This window comes from Lactuca sativa, chromosome 8, assembly GCF_002870075.4.
Source record: "Lactuca sativa cultivar Salinas chromosome 8, Lsat_Salinas_v11, whole genome shotgun sequence".
Taxonomy (NCBI): domain Eukaryota; kingdom Viridiplantae; phylum Streptophyta; class Magnoliopsida; order Asterales; family Asteraceae; genus Lactuca; species Lactuca sativa.
The window spans coordinates 175,486,251-175,494,351 of record NC_056630.2 but is presented as its reverse complement, the minus strand read 5'-3'; the positions used below and the strand labels follow the sequence as shown (position 1 = coordinate 175,494,351).

At 42.2% G+C, this 8,101-nt stretch overlaps 1 non-coding gene across 1 annotated transcript; it reads left to right on the top strand.

Annotated features, from left to right (window-relative positions):
* Nucleotides 1–7,754: 7,754 nt before the first annotated feature.
* LOC111920632 (small nucleolar RNA R71) lies at nt 7,755–7,861 on the top strand. Its single transcript, XR_002859951.1, has one exon. It is a non-coding gene; the product is annotated as a small nucleolar RNA R71 (small nucleolar RNA).
* The last annotated feature ends 240 nt before the right edge of the window (nt 7,862–8,101 follow it).

Genomic DNA, 8,101 nt, shown 5'->3' with positions numbered 1-8,101 from the left:
ACAAAAGATCGACTCACGCCCTAGTCAAACAACACCAAAGCAGGTACAAAATTCACAAGAAAAGTACCTATGCATACCAAATATAAGCACAATATCTCAAACTCAGTAATAGCAAGTAAAAGAATACATACCAGCCATGACATCGGGCCCAACACGGACCTCCTCCGCTGTCAAATGAAAGGCTCACCCGCGAGCCTTCGATGCCTCGGCCTTCGCTGGCCGGACCTCGTTAGCTCTAGCAGCTGGTACAGATCCCTATGTTGATCCCTGAAGTAGCTGTGGGCTCTCGGCCTTCTGATGGCCAGTCTGGTTGCAGTAAAATCAAACTGCAAACCCCTTGGGGCACTCCCTCGCGAAATGCCCCTCCTTGCCACACTTGTAACACACCCCTGCTTTGCATAATCCCCCATGGCTCTTGCCACACTTCCCACAAATGCGGACCTTCTGTCCCCTGGATCTCGAATCAGCGGGCTTTGCCCGCTTGGCTGCCGGTTGTGACTGCACCGGTCGCTTGTCCCTCCTCCGAGACTTTGCCTCCTCTCTGGCCTGAGTCTCTAGCTCAATCTCCCTTTTCCGGGCATTTTCCTGGAGCTCGGCAAATGTCCAGTATGCCGAGTTCTCCACGAACTCACAAATGTCTCTCCTCAGTATGCTTAGATATTGGCTCATATGTGCCTGCTCGGTAGACACGTGCTTAGGGCAAAAAAAGCCCTCTCATGAAACATCTGTGTAATCACAGTCACAGACTCCATCCCCTGCTTGAGGGACGAGAACTCCTACACCAACCGTTCCCTCTCCATCGGGGGAACATACTCATCTCGAAACATGGTGGTGAACCTCTCCCAGTTCACCGCTGTAATCTCTATAGAAGTGAAATCAGCCGTCACAAATTTCCACCAATCCTTCGCTCCCAAGCGAAGCTTGTTCAAAGCAAACCGTACCCTCAGATGCTCTGGAAAAGAGCAGGTGTAGAAGCATCCCTCAATGTCAGAGATCCACCTCATCGTGGCTATCGGATCCTAAGTCCCGTCAAACTCTGGTGGCTTCGTGTTGCTGAACTCTCGGTACAGCAACGAGTCACCCCCTATGGCCTCGCGGCAGCGACAGCTGTAGTGGCTGCAACAGCAGTAGCCTTAGTAACATCAACATATCTCTCTTCAAACGTCTTAATCAGTGTGGTCTTGCTAGACCCAAACATCTCTGGAATGGCCTCCCAGATCACCGTGGCCACCTCGTCATGAATCATCCGACGAATCTCCTCGTCGCTAACACCGTTGCCCCCTGGTGTGTGGCGTGTCCCAACCATGATGTCTCTGAAACACAACATAAAAGAAATCAGAGACTCGCTCGAGTATACTCGGACTCGATACTCAACCCTACTTGTTCCTTAGTACCCTAAGGATTCTTACTTGGACTGCTCACTGATCCGGTGTTTCCAGTGGTACGGACCCTATACTACCTTTCACACCGCATTAGTATTCACCCCAAGTCCTCCTCCTAGGATACCAGATCACAAGTACACTATATCTCACTAATCACAGGCTACCCTCCAGTAGACCACTCATAAGCTCCTTGCTGCTACCTACTTACTCTCGAAGTAACTCATAGTAGCAGTAATCTCCTAGGCCAAGGCATCACAAATCAGGCCACTCTAGTCCTAGATATTAATACCTAGCCTACTCTAGCATGCAAAGTATATCACATAATATCTCATAACACATAATGTAAGGGTATTTTAGGAAATCATCGTTCGGGTGTTGGCTGATCGTACACACTGATCAGTTATGCTTTTCTCAAAATCTTTTACTCTTTTAGAAAAAAGATTCTTTTATGAATTTTTTTCTCAAATCCTCAGTTTGAGTTTAGATACGCCCGAAGGTGCATCAGAATCCCTCAAACCAAGGCTCTGATACCAACTTGTAACGATGTGAATTTTCAAAACAATTTTTCATTTTTAGAACATAACATAATTCATAAAGTAATCACAAACTCAAGTGTATCAAATATTATCCAAGTGAAACATCTCCTAGAATCTCAAATACATAATACATAATACTCTATCAGTGTGTACAGATCATGCCGATGCCTTCCCGCGATCCTCGCTGGTACCTGAAACACATATCACACAACACGGTAAGCAAAAATGCTTAGTGAGTTCCCCAAAATACCACCTACAACACATAAGCCACTCGAGGCTATAACTTGGTAAGACCCTCCGGTCCATGTGTCTCAGCGAGACCCTCCGATCCTGTAGCTCGTTGGACCCTCTAGTCCGGTGTAAATCATTGGACCCTCCGGTCCGGTCTGGTTGAGGACCCTCTGGCCTCGTAAGTCGTTGGACCCTCCGGTTTGGTCTAATATCACATAGCATACATAAATCACAAAGCACATAGTCTCAAGCAAGCACATAACACGTAAGACTCTCCGGTTGGCACATAGATACTACACTAGGTAATGTATAGTGAGAAGACTCACCTCGTAAGATGTCTAGAAAACTCTCGTGCTCGAATCCCCGATCTAGCCTCTGCCTGTCAAAATGATAACATCTCTAATCAATACACTCTATACATCCTCCTCTTTAAGAATGGGTAGAAGACTATTCTACCCCTCCCTGACCTCTCTTTAAATCAATTTGACCAACTCTAAGGTTAACTGAAGTCAACTTAGTCAACGGTCCAACTTTGACCAGACTCGTTGAGTGCACTCGAGTGACTCGGCGAGTCCATGCATGTCCTCTGAATCCTCCTAAGGCCTTACTCGACTCGTCGAGTTAACCTTTCACTCGACGGGTTACCATTGATCACGAGTCGAGGGGCAACCCGATCCGACTCATCGAGTCCTCTTATGGACTCGGTGAGTTTCCTCCATGGCAACACTCAATTGACTTTCTGAGGTCAGATCTGATTCTCTAACCTATAGATCTGAACTTTTAACACCTAAAAGTCACATAAAGGTTCAATCTTTATGTCCATGCACCACACATCAAGCTCTATTTGATTAAATAGCTCTTAAAATGACAACCTAGATTCAAAACTCCAATGGGACTGCATAAAGTTGGGTGATTGGGACTCTCTAGATCTAGAAGGCTCCAGATCTATAACACAAACTTGAAGAGGGGTTTAAGGCATTCAAAAGTCCAAAAATTAAGTGGTTCAAGCCCTAACCCCAAAAATGGAATCTACACAATAGAGAAGAAAAGGTCTTCGATTTGGTACCTCAGAATGAAGCTCCTTGCTTGAATAACTTAGAACAACAACCTCCTCTGGTCCTTCTTGCTGGAGCTCTTCTCCTCTCTTACAAAATCACACCAAAAAGTTCAAGATGGCTCTTTCTCTCACTCTACACACTCAATCTTGTTAGGGTTCTCTCTTCTGGAAAGGTAGCCGCAAATGAAGGCCATAAGTGCCTTTAAATAGGGCTCAGGCCCAAAGATTTAGGGTTTTTCCCAACAGCACGGACTCGTCGAGTCGTCTCACCGACTCGTCGAGTCGATTCATTAATCCGAGTCATCAGTCGCGATCCTACTCGACGAGTTTAGGCGTCAACTCGTCGAGTCCCTCTTCTTAACTCAAAAGTAAATACTTAAATTATGATACCTGGAAATCCGGATGTTACAAAAACTCACGAAATCTGCAACAAAACAAGTTATAGAGAAGAAAATAAACTAAAAATGCAAAACTAAAAAAAATGCAAAACGAAAAGCAATTCAAACCAAGCCCGGGTTGCCTCCCGAGAAGCGCTTCTTTTTATTGGAGTCATGGGCCGGACTCTGTGCCATCTCACGTTGAATTTGTAGGAGTATCCATAACCAATTGCACCTTTTTCTCCTTCCATTTCCTTTTATAAGGTTGAAATCATCTAATATAAGCCTTTTTAGAATTTTCTTTCTTATCCTTCGCATCACCTTCTTCGATCTTTCTTTTAATCCTTTATTCTCCTTAAGTTTATCTTCCACTTTCGCCTCATTCTTTAGCTCCACGGGTACCATCTTCTTGTCCAAAATTAGTATTTATTGTTCGGAGGTAACCTCGTCTTCATCACTTAATATTAAGTCTTTTTCACTCTCCTTGCTTACCCAAGATGTTGGAGTTTTATAAGAAATTACTTCAAAAAATGGAACGGATGCTCTTGGTTTGGTGCATTTAACTTATTGAATTGACTTAAGTTCTTCTTCCATTAACTTCTCCAAATCTTCAAGCTCATCTTCTTCATCAGTGTTGAAGACTTCACCTTGAACATCATTGCCTTGCAAACCATCTTCTACTCCAAAATTAGTTTCATCATCTCCAACTCTCAAAGTAAGTTTAGACTCGCGAATGTCAACCAAGGCTCTAACAGTATTAATTAGAGGGCGACCAATAATTATTGGGACATTGGCTTTTTTTTTTTTATATCTAAAACGACAAAGTAAATTGGAAAAACAAATTTCCCATATTTTACCAAAATATTTTCCACAATACCGCTAGGATGTGTTACTGAACGATTGGCCATGTGAATTTTCATTCTTGTAGCCTTCAAATCCGGAAGATTTAACTTTTGATAGAATGAGTAAGTCATTAGATTTATGCTAGCTCCAGAATCAGCTAAAGAATAAGTCTTCAAATTATTCCCAAACTCACATGGAAGAGTAAGGCGTCCAGTATCTCCCATCTTCTTTGGTAACTCTCCCATAATCACTTTAGAACTCTACTCACTAAGTATTACCTTGGAATTCCTTTCTAATTGCTGCTGAGTATTGATTGAATCTTGTAAAAACTTAGCATATTCAGGAACTTTAGATAATGAATCAATGAAAGGTGTATTTATTGGAATACCCTCACTTGTTGCATAAACTTCAAACGCACCTACTCTAGGGGATGGATATTAGCTCGGGAAGGAAACGGAAGCGGAGGCCGATAGGCTTAAACATCACTAAAATGTTTCTGATCAGACCCTCTCCATGTCGTGGAGATTGGATCCCCACGTCTGAATCTGATGTTTCCGCAATATGCTTTTCTTCTAATCGTGATTTATTAGGCTTGGGTCTGGTTTGATGTGGGTTGACTTCAAGTGCTTCAAGGAACTCAAAGATGGTATCCTCTTCAGTTTCTATTACCATTACATGTGATTGAGGCTTTTTCTCGGAAATTTTTGGAGATAATTTTTCTTGTACAAAAGTAGTTAGTTGACCTAGTTGCACTTCAATATTTTGGATTGATGCTTGGTGATTTCTTAGCAAGACGTTGTTCCTTCGTGATATTTTGATGTTCCCTTATCACTACATCTATCTCATCATGTCTTTTCTCGGAAGCCTCCATAAATCCATGTAACATAGACTCAAGATCAACCTTCTTTTCAGGAGGTGGTTGTTCTTTTTGGTAGAAGCCTTGGTTAGTATGCCTATATTTTTCTTCTTTCAGCTTCTTATATTCGTCATATGGTAACCACTCCTTCTTTGGTTTCCTCTAATTTTTTCATGCTTATATCCACTAGAATAGCAAACTTGCACCTTTTTATTTTCATTTTCATCGAAGTTGCAATCTTTTGTTAAGTGTGGATCATTACATCTTTCACAACCAACTCTAATAGCATGAATTTATTGGTCCATCTTGGTCATTCTCTTGTCCATGGTGTCAAGGATAGGTAGTACACCAGCCATGTGTTCAGAATTTCCTCCCCCAATGCCTTTAACTCCATCATGTCTTAGATTATGGTACTCACGAGAATGCTTCGAGAACTCTTCAATCTACTCCTTTACTGTAATGACCCAATTTTACAAAGATATTTTTTCATTTTAATTAATCAAACACATTCACATAAATCATGAAATCCCAACACAATTGTTTTCAAATCCACATTCATTACAATTTTATTGTTAAAACATCAGAGTGTCCCCAAACCATATCAGTGAAAGAGAGATAGAGTGCATGTTGCGCCATCACGCCTTGCCCTTGCCCTTGGGCTCAAATGTACCTGAAACAAATCAACAACCTATAAGCGAAATGCTTAGTGATTTCTCCAGAGCATACCACACACAATCCACATACACTTATCCTGTTAGCTATTAAAGCTACACACATATCACATAAGCCATGCATACATAAAACCTGTAGGAATGTCGTGGGCTACCCCACATGGTCTTTACCTAGGACTGCCATGGGCTACCCTACATGGTCTTACATCCAATGTCATGGGCTACCCCACATGATCTTTACCTAGGACTATCATGGCTACCCCACATGGTCTTACATCCAATGTCATGGGCTACCCTACATGGTATTTACATAGGAATGCCATGGGCTACCCCACATGGTCTTACATCCAATGCCACGGGCTCCCCCGGGGTCTTCCATGCAAAACACACAATCACATATCATATCAAATCACAGAATGACTAACACATATATCATAATCACATAATGGGCCGACCTTGGTGCCTTAGACCCATGGGTATGGTGTGAAGACTCACCTCTGTCTGCTGAATAAGAAAGCTATTCTCCTAACAGTCTGTAACCTCCCATGCTGAATAATAATATTAATCAATGTTAATACTTTAATTAATCAAAGGAAACCCAAAACTCTAACCCTTTCATGAGGCCCAATCATCCTTTCCTTGTTAATAGGTCCAAAGTCCATGTCCAAAATTACTAATGGGCCTCTTGGCCCAATAAGGCCCAATCAATATGTCCATGGCCCATAACAGATGAAATGAATCATAATTCCTAGAATACAACCATGTCCAAAAGCCAAACGAGTCCCAATATCTCAAAGGCCCAAAACAAATGCGGACCCAACTGTGATGCGTACGTTTGGCGTCCCATCCTGGTATGTGCAGAGTACTAGGGTGTTGGGACTACGCGCAACGTACACTGGGTTACACCCAATGTACTACCAGATTAATCACTTTCTCCATTAAGTGCTTAATACTCGGTTCCTTACGTCCAAAAGCCAGATCTAAGTTTGTTAAGACGTCCTAAGGCATAAACTTGGCAACTTTATGCCTTTGCATGCCTCATATACACCCAACATCTCCATTAAAACCTTTCCAAGGTCTTTAACCCATGCATGAGGCCAAAACTCCTATCAATACTCCATTTGTATGATACTAAAGGACCAAGGGACCTCAGATATACCATTCCCATCTTCTGGAGTTGCTTAAATCACAAATGGAGGTCCAAAATCAACTAAAGGGACAATACTAGAAAACCCTAGCTAGATCTAGAGATTTAAGTGGAAAGGTGCAAGATTTTTACGTCCACAAGCTTTTCAAGATGACAAAGATGCATATTCTTGAAGCACCAACTCGTCGCAAGCTTGCTTGACCGCTTCTTCTTCTTAGGATGAACACTAAAAAGGAACACAATGCACTCTTAAGGCTCAAAAAGCACTCACAAAGGCTATTAGGGCTTCCAGGAACGTTTGAAGGTGAAGAGAGTTGATAAGGGTGAGGCTCAAGTGGGTGAAGGACGTTTAAATAGGCTACAAGTCCGAAATTTAGGGTTTGCAACCTCGGCACGTACGCCCAACGTATGTTCAGCTCCTCCATGACCAACCATACAACGTACACTAAGCGTACTCATAAGTACGCCCAACATACTCAAAGGACTATTTATATAAAAGTGTAACTTCTTTGAAGGTTTCAAGTCAAAACTGGTTTAGGGTGTTAATTTACTTCAACCAGATTTTTCTTCATAAGTGGTCCTTGAGAATCTAAGACTTGCCTTGTCATGACATTCACCCCGTCATAAAAGATAGACACTTTTTGTTGTATGTTAAGGTCATTTTGAGGGTAGTTTCTTAGTAACCGTTTATAACGCTCCCATGAATCATAAAGCGACTCACCCGGTTGTTGCTCAAAGTTGGCTATTGCCTTCTTGAGTTTATATATCTTTGATGGTGGGAAAATTTGTTCTAGGAATTGCACACGTATTTGTGCCCAAGTAGTAATCGCACCGGGTCGAAGTGCTTTCAACCAATCTTTAGCAGCTCCCATAAAAGTAACGGGTAGCATCCTTAACAAAACAGTGTCTCTAGGAACATTCGGGACATTGAAATAGTCTGCAATGTCATTAACCTCATCTAGGTGCTTATAAGCATCCTCATGATCCTTCCCAAAAAATGG